Source organism: Procambarus clarkii, chromosome 43, assembly GCF_040958095.1.
Source record: "Procambarus clarkii isolate CNS0578487 chromosome 43, FALCON_Pclarkii_2.0, whole genome shotgun sequence".
Taxonomy (NCBI): Eukaryota; Metazoa; Arthropoda; class Malacostraca; order Decapoda; family Cambaridae; genus Procambarus; species Procambarus clarkii.
The window spans coordinates 5,635,008-5,642,977 of record NC_091192.1 but is presented as its reverse complement, the minus strand read 5'-3'; positions in this window follow the sequence as shown (position 1 = coordinate 5,642,977).

The following is a 7,970-nucleotide window of genomic DNA, read 5'->3' as shown; positions in this document are numbered from 1 at the left end:
GACATACAAGAAACTTAAGTCTTGCTAATTTCATGTTAAAAGAAACATGTTATTATGAATTACCTAAAGCTAATAATTAAGAAAGCCTACAATAACTCTGAGATTGGTGTCGCTATGACATGTAATGTGTATGTTACAAATCTCTAAGTCTGCAAACTCTCAGGTACTCTAGATAAACAATGTTATTTATAGCCTACACAATAATTAAAGATTTAAATCACACAATTCAAACAACAGAATCTACTGTGATGAGAAGGTCTTGGGTCATAGTGACTTGTAATGGTTTGTTACTTGACATCACACCGCAGTGTCATCATGGTTGCTTAAATTGGGTGTAAAGTTATTTGCTCTAGTTAAGAACTATAATAGGCTTGTAGTTTCCCTTAGTGGAAACATGTGTTAAATATTGAAACATTAAATGATTAAGTTATCGGTAATCAGGAACCCTCTAAAGCTCACAATAAACTCAACAACTAGGGTCGCAGTGACGTGTAATGGTGTATTACGTAGCTGCTGAATCATAGGCAAACTCAGAATAAGTTTCCTAAGAACTGATAACACTATTGTATAATTATACAGTAAAGGATTATTAGTCATTTAAGATCAAGGAGACTATGACACTACAGTAAGGTCACTGTCTAGGGTCGCTGTGACTTGTAACTATTGAGTTGCTACACAATAACATCACGCAACATCATGATCACCCCAAATTCAAATGAGGAAATTGAATTTAATGTGCACTGCCGTGCAGTAGTCATTCTGACTGATGGTACAACTAATTTGCTAACTAGCTAAATAATAGAAAAGTAGAGAACTGAAAAGTTTATTCATTAAAATCAAGGAAAATTCTGAGTCGACAGTGAGATCAGTAGCCTAGTCATTCTGACTTATGAGCTAATCAAATGGCAGCTCATAGGCTTGACACTGTAAACTTGTTAATACGAAATCAACTTTACATGAAATTGAGTTTATTAAATCAGTCTCTATAAGTATAGTCAACTGCAGTTAATGGTGAGTACAGATTAGGCTAGTACTCAGTTGACACTAACTAAAGTCCCTAAACCTACCTAAATAAATGGTTTGAATTTCTAACCTACCTAAGTAAGGGACTAAGCTAACTGTGAGCAAAATGTACTCAAATTAACATTGGGAGCTATATTGAGCTCATTAAGCATGTTAACAAGGTGAGTTATAGTAAACTCGTCAACAGTGTTGACAGGGTGAGCTGCAGTGAGCTCGTTAACAAGGTTAACATGGTGAGTTATATTGAACTCGTCAAACAGTGTTGACAGGGTGAGCTGCAGTGAGCTCGTTAACAGGGTGAGCTACAGTGAGCTCGAATTAACGAGGTGGAGTATTGCATCATTCAATTATCATGGCGAGCAGTGCTCGTGGCATGGGGAACATTAAAGCGTTCAATTGTCATGGCGAGCAATATTGAGCTCGTATGCGCATGGGGAACAAGCACTCATATTATTACGTTAATTCTAAGGTGAGCTATATTAAGCTCATGAAGCATGTTAATTAACAATGCTGATGTTTAACGATAATGCATTAAACAAAGAGAAACCTAAGATTGCTGGAAATTAAATTACTGCTACGATTAATCCTATTCAAGATAATTTGTAACATTTTCCCAACCTAAACGTTTCACGGGTTATTAGTTCTCTGTAAATTCACTTACGTATTGGTAAGTTTGCAAGTTTGTTCGTGCTGCGCTCCTACACTAATTAAGCAGAAACGAAAGAAAAACCACTCAAACAAATTGATGCAAGTATTTATCACTATCTCTTAGTGCAGAAAACATGGTATTAAGAAGGTTTTCTTGGCAAACCTTTAAGCGCAAGTATAGTGGACCAGTGGTCCTAGTGAATTTATAATCACAGAAGTTGCTTGATGACTTCATAGTATTACTAAATTCAGGGAATGCCAGTGGCATTGAGTGCTAGATTCTCTAGCCTAACATTATTAATTACCTAGGGAGTACTAGATTCTCTAGCCTAACATTACAATTTACCTAGGTAGACTGAGTGTGGTCAATTACTACTTGTCGAGAATAATTCTAGGTCTGCAGTGAATTCAATGGCTTGGTCGCTGTGACTTGTACTTGTTTGAGTACGGACCAATGGTTTTCACTGAGAGCTATGAAACATCTCGAGCGAGCACTAATTGCACTACATTCAATCTGAGTTTATTACTCAGCTGTGTTTCTCTTTTTAGCTTGCTGCTGGAGAATTGATTTACTGCTGACTAATTTATTATTGTTGGCAGGCTTAGGCTTGTTCACATTCAGAACTTTACCAGTAAGTAAGTAGCCCCTGCAGATTGGAGCATATTCATTCCCAATCGTGTAACATGTCCAGTTATGACTGGTAATAGTAGTCGGCTCCTACTAGTACATCTACATTGTTAAGGTGGTCAGACGTTAACTTGTTGTCAGCCAAATTAATTTCACGTTTCCTGCAGGAAGTGGGCTGTGTACCCCAGACCCTTAATGTTTAAGTCTAAAGGTATTTGATCTACAACAATGGCTTGACAGCCTTGGCATGACTACCTAGTCGTACAAGCGGTTGAACTACTGAGTATTCATGGGTTCCTCGATTTATCATGAACCCTGACAAGTTTAATTTTACCTGTCTTATTGGTTGTAAATTAAGTGCCTCTGCTGCCCTTTGAGTAATGAAAGTTCTCTGGGAACCTTGATCAAATAGTCCACGTGTGGTGATCTTGGCTCCTCTGTTCTTCACTTGAAGTTGGGCAGTAGGCAAAGCAGCATCCACTTGAGATGCTTGTGAAGTTACGCTGTACACATCTCGCACCTTGCAGCACTGTACTGGTGTAGATTCTCTACGTTCTATTCTAGGATTGACATAATTTGTCCTAACTAATTTGCACAGTGCAGCATGATGCTTGCCCCTTCTACACCTATTGCAGGTGTTCAGTGGGGTTTCACAGCTATTAACATTATGTGATTTGAGACACCTAGTACATTTATGTAACTGTTTGAGTCGTCTGACTCTTGTGTCTCTATTAGGATAATTAGTACATTTGTACAGAGAATGTTTTTGATTGCAAAACAAGCACATTCCCCATCCTACAGCTCGTTTAGGGGTTACCGGTTTAGGTAAAACAGTAGTTGCAGGTTGTGATGGTTTCGCTGCTTGCATTTGCTTGTTATTTTATTCTCTTGTGAGTACTTGGTGTACTCTGGGGAACCATTAACAGGCTCTTGGGAGTGCTCTTTGGACTATTAGGTCTCTTAGGAGCACCTGTGGGGCTTTTAGGCCTCACTGCTGAATCTGTGTTTGACTGATTGTTGTTACATTGATTATTAGCACCTTTGTTACCTAGTGACAGTGTCACTTTAGGAGTTTCTGGTAAGGAAACTGATGTAGGTACAGTTTTGGTGCATTCAGATTTAGCATTAAGTGCCTGGTCTGCTGTATGATTGCTCATATTGCGCAGACCTGTAAATATATCCTGCATTAACAGGGTATTACCATTCTGGTATACATATAATTTATTAAGTGTGTCACCAGACAATTTTCTTTGGATGACAATTTTTGTCATCCACGTCAGCAGTTGGGTGATCCACCTCTTTACTGAAGGAGTTTATCAGTGACTCAAGCTGGAAACTAAAGGCTTGTAAAGAGTCAACTGATTGTTCTGGTGAAGATAAATTTAATAATTGGTGCACAAGGTTTATAATAGTCTTCTCATTGTTAGCACTTAATTTAGAAAGCTGCTGTGAGCAATTGTGACCATTACTTGTGTTGCTTAAGGCTTCTTGCTTAGCCTCAGCTTTGATTACAGCTTCGACTGCTGCTGCAGCATTAGCTTTATCATTTTCTGGTTCAGATCCACTGATTATTGCAGCTTCACTTGTTTCATCTGCAGCCTCACTTGTTTCTCTGGGTTCTTGTGATAAGCTAGTTAATTCAGTAGCCTTATGTATTGAACTTATAGAATCCAGGGAACATTGAGAAGAGCTGTCTGAAAATTGATCAGACTCTGTAAACAAATCATCACGTGAAGTTGTATTAGATGAGAGGTTAGAAAATGAAGGTTGAACTTCAGTTGTTGATCTGTGTAGTGATCAGCATTGATTAGAGGATTCTCCTCATCTTGAGGTAGCTCATGTATTTCATCTGAGCTGGGTGCTTGCTCGGTTGTAGTTCTTCTACAAAAATGTTCTATCCAATCAGGATCATTTTGTTTCGCAAGCACTCTTTTATAGTGATCTAACTTGTCTTGAATGGTATATTCATATTCATCAAGATCAGATTCTATCAGACATAATTCGTCTGGGTCAGTATTACTGCTAAGGAGTTTGTCCTTATAAGCCTCGATTGTCTCCTTCACCTGGACATATTTTTCGTTAGCTGCCTCTGTGAAGAGGTTGAACTCAAAGAAGTCAATTGGGTTGTTTTCTAAACAGTTGTCGCATTCGTCAAGTCGTCTTGACAGGTACCTTTGAAGACATCTCAGGATAATACTGATTCTCCTAAATATTTCAGGAGTATCCATTCTGGATGTAAATTTGAGCCTTATAAGGCTTATATAGCTACTTGTACAGCTATGGTGTCTGCTCCTTGATGCAGAGCAGGTATAATTATTGACAGCCTGATATTTCTTGAGGCTGGTTGTAATTTACCTCATTTAGAGGTTAGCTACCTACCTAATAATAAGCAACTAAGATTTGAGTGGTACCTTGGTCTCACTACAGGTGTTCCTCAGCTTAGCTCTTCTAAATCAGCCTCGGATGGGTAGTGGACTTACAGTAACACTCAAAGACATACATAGAAATATGCAATAAATATAATTACACAATAAATGGTTAATCCCACCCTTGATAGGGTCAGCACAAAAATGAATAATATGTGTCACTAACTAGCTGAAGCCTAGTCGTGAGAATTTCTACTTAAGAAACTACAACTATATTTAGTCTATGCTTGTGCCAAATTCAACACAATCACAGCCTAAATTGCTACCTAATAAAGGTTGGCAAAGATTATATTGTGGTGCAATAATGTGCAAATAATTGTGCTGTGTTTTTGTTTTTTTGGATTTATAGTTTATATACACTTGTATAATTATGTGTATAGGAAATTAAATGAACACAAGAGAGTTAATTGTGTTTGGCAAGTATTCTACTGCCGTAAATATTACCTAACTCCTAAATGTACTCCTAATTGTGGAATAAAATGTTATCAGGGTTAGTAATGATTAACTAGTATGAGATCAGTAATTTATATTAGTATACTGGATCCCTAAATGTTAATGATCCACTGACTTGAGTGAATCAGTAATTATAACATGGATTCAGGCTATAATGGACAGTCTGCTGACAGCCATATATTGAAACATTTGTATAGCCCAAATGGTTAACACATAATTGGTAGTTAGTGATTAATATAAAGTTATGAGCTGTTGCTCCTGGTGACCTAAAGATTCTTACTTCAGTATGAAGTGTAGGTCTAAGTGTTGTGGGCAATAACTGCATCCCACGAGTGCTACCTTATACATAAAGTACAAGTAGCAATGAATTGGTGTGACTTAGGCTAACCTATGTGTTACGTGGTTAGTAGACACAATTAATTAAAAGGGTTAGTCTTGATTACATCACACAAGGATTAGTTTATTATTAATTAGTATTTATAATTATAATTTATGTTTATCTGGTTCGAAGGACCATAATGTGGGACATTTGGGGCTTGACTCTATATATTAAATTATTAATGTAATAAAAATCAATTACGAAGGACCACCCACTTTTATAGTAAAAGAGGGAAACTGAGAAAATATGATCATTAGAAAATTCTAGATGAACCAGTAACTATGGATAAAATACTAGAGAATATGATCATTGAAATAATTAATGGGCTGTATAATTAAATGAATCAAAGCCTCAACACCTACATTTGGGGGTTATTACTGGAACTCAGTACGTCCAGGAACTAGTGTGGTTCGTTCACCAGTCCAATGTATAATAATCTAATCCTATGAATATTTATGAAATCATCATCGTTATCACTAATGAGAACATAGATTATGAATATGTATAATAATAATTATAATAAACACATGTTAATCCAATGAACAGAGTTCTGCATGTAAAAGAGTACAGATAATAAATTGGAGGAATACAAAAGGAATCTTAGCTTAATGACGATTCCTTAGAAGTTAGTCACGACACTTCCTCTGATTCTCCTGGACTCGTCATGGAACACTGGGAGTTGATTAACATGGGAAATGACAGCTCGGAGAATTCTTCACACACGCTGCAAAACAATTGTTTCCAGTAGCAACAGATTAAACTACTGGATTTCTATGTTCAATAAATGGATATTAATAATAAGAGAAAGATAATGACCTGTGATTTTTAGTTGTATACGTCGTCACGACAAGCTACCCAGCTATAAACCCGCCCCCGATCTGATGCATCAAACAAGGATAAGGTACTTAGCTAATATGGGCACTGTGTAAGTTAAGGCTTGCCGAAGGTCGCGTCCTAGACTCTAGACTTGTCTATCCTAGATACTGACGCGCTCCACTGGCCGGTCACATGGAGTTACATAGAACCAAATTTAACAGGTTCCGTAAATGACACTGACACCAGGTGAAGGTATTGTCTGCAAGGTTCTTCACACCTCACAGTGGCGACTTTCTTCTGGAGATTTGATAGCGTTTACCCTGGTGGCTGGGTAATGGCGTCTCCTCGTGAGCACCACGTGAACACGTCTACTCGTGAGCGTTTCAACACGCGGACTCGCTTCTCTTCCGCGTCCCGCGTTTGTTAAACAAATTATTTATTATGGATATTGTCATTTCTTTCAGTTGTGCTTGAAATGCTCGGATTAGGACGGGTTTATTATTTGGAGGAGTTAAATATTATTATTTGCCCGTTTTATGATAGTAAACGAACAATGGAGAAGAATTATAATCTCTCCAGGGCATTCATGCGTGACGTGAATTTTATTACTAGATAACACCTATAACTATAAACGCTCTATTTGGCTTTAGTTGGAGATCAGTTTATCTGTAATTAATTATCACACAAAGCACCGTTGTTTATAGAGAATCAAATTCAATTCTCAGACACATTGGATATAAATGTGTTTATTACAATGGAATCTGACGCAATACTGGCGTCGGGTGACGTAAGAATTCTAGCCTTACTGTACAGATGTAATTATTAGTACATGTGAACTCTACGTTGGGTTAATTTTAATCACTACAATGATTAGTAGAATTAGTAATAATTAATGAGAATACAACAGTGTTGTATTCAGTGTTGGAAATTTCCAACATAACTCCGGGGGGAGGATTCTAGGGTCGTAGTATAATGTGGAGTACTGACACCTAACCCGAAGTTGGTATTAATATTAGTATGTTAGTACACACATAACGAATGTCCCGTATTTGTCAAGGACATACAAGAAACTTAAGTCTTGCTAATTTCATGTTAAAAGAAACATGTTATTATGAATTACCTAAAGCTAATAATTAAGAAAGCCTACAATAACTCTGAGATTGGTGTCGCTATGACATGTAATGTGTATGTTACAAATCTCTAAGTCTGCAAACTCTCAGGTACTCTAGATAAACAATGTTATTTATAGCCTACACAATAATTAAAGATTTAAATCACACAATTCAAACAACAGAATCTACTGTGATGAGAAGGTCTTGGGTCATAGTGACTTGTAATGGTTTGTTACTTGACATCACACCGCAGTGTCATCATGGTTGCTTAAATTGGGTGTAAAGTTATTTGCTCTAGTTAAGAACTATAATAGGCTTGTAGTTTCCCTTAGTGGAAACATGTGTTAAATATTGAAACATTAAATGATTAAGTTATCGGTAATCAGGAACCCTCTAAAGCTCACAATAAACTCAACAACTAGGGTCGCAGTGACGTGTAATGGTGTATTACGTAGCTGCTGAATCATAGGCAAACTCAGAATAAG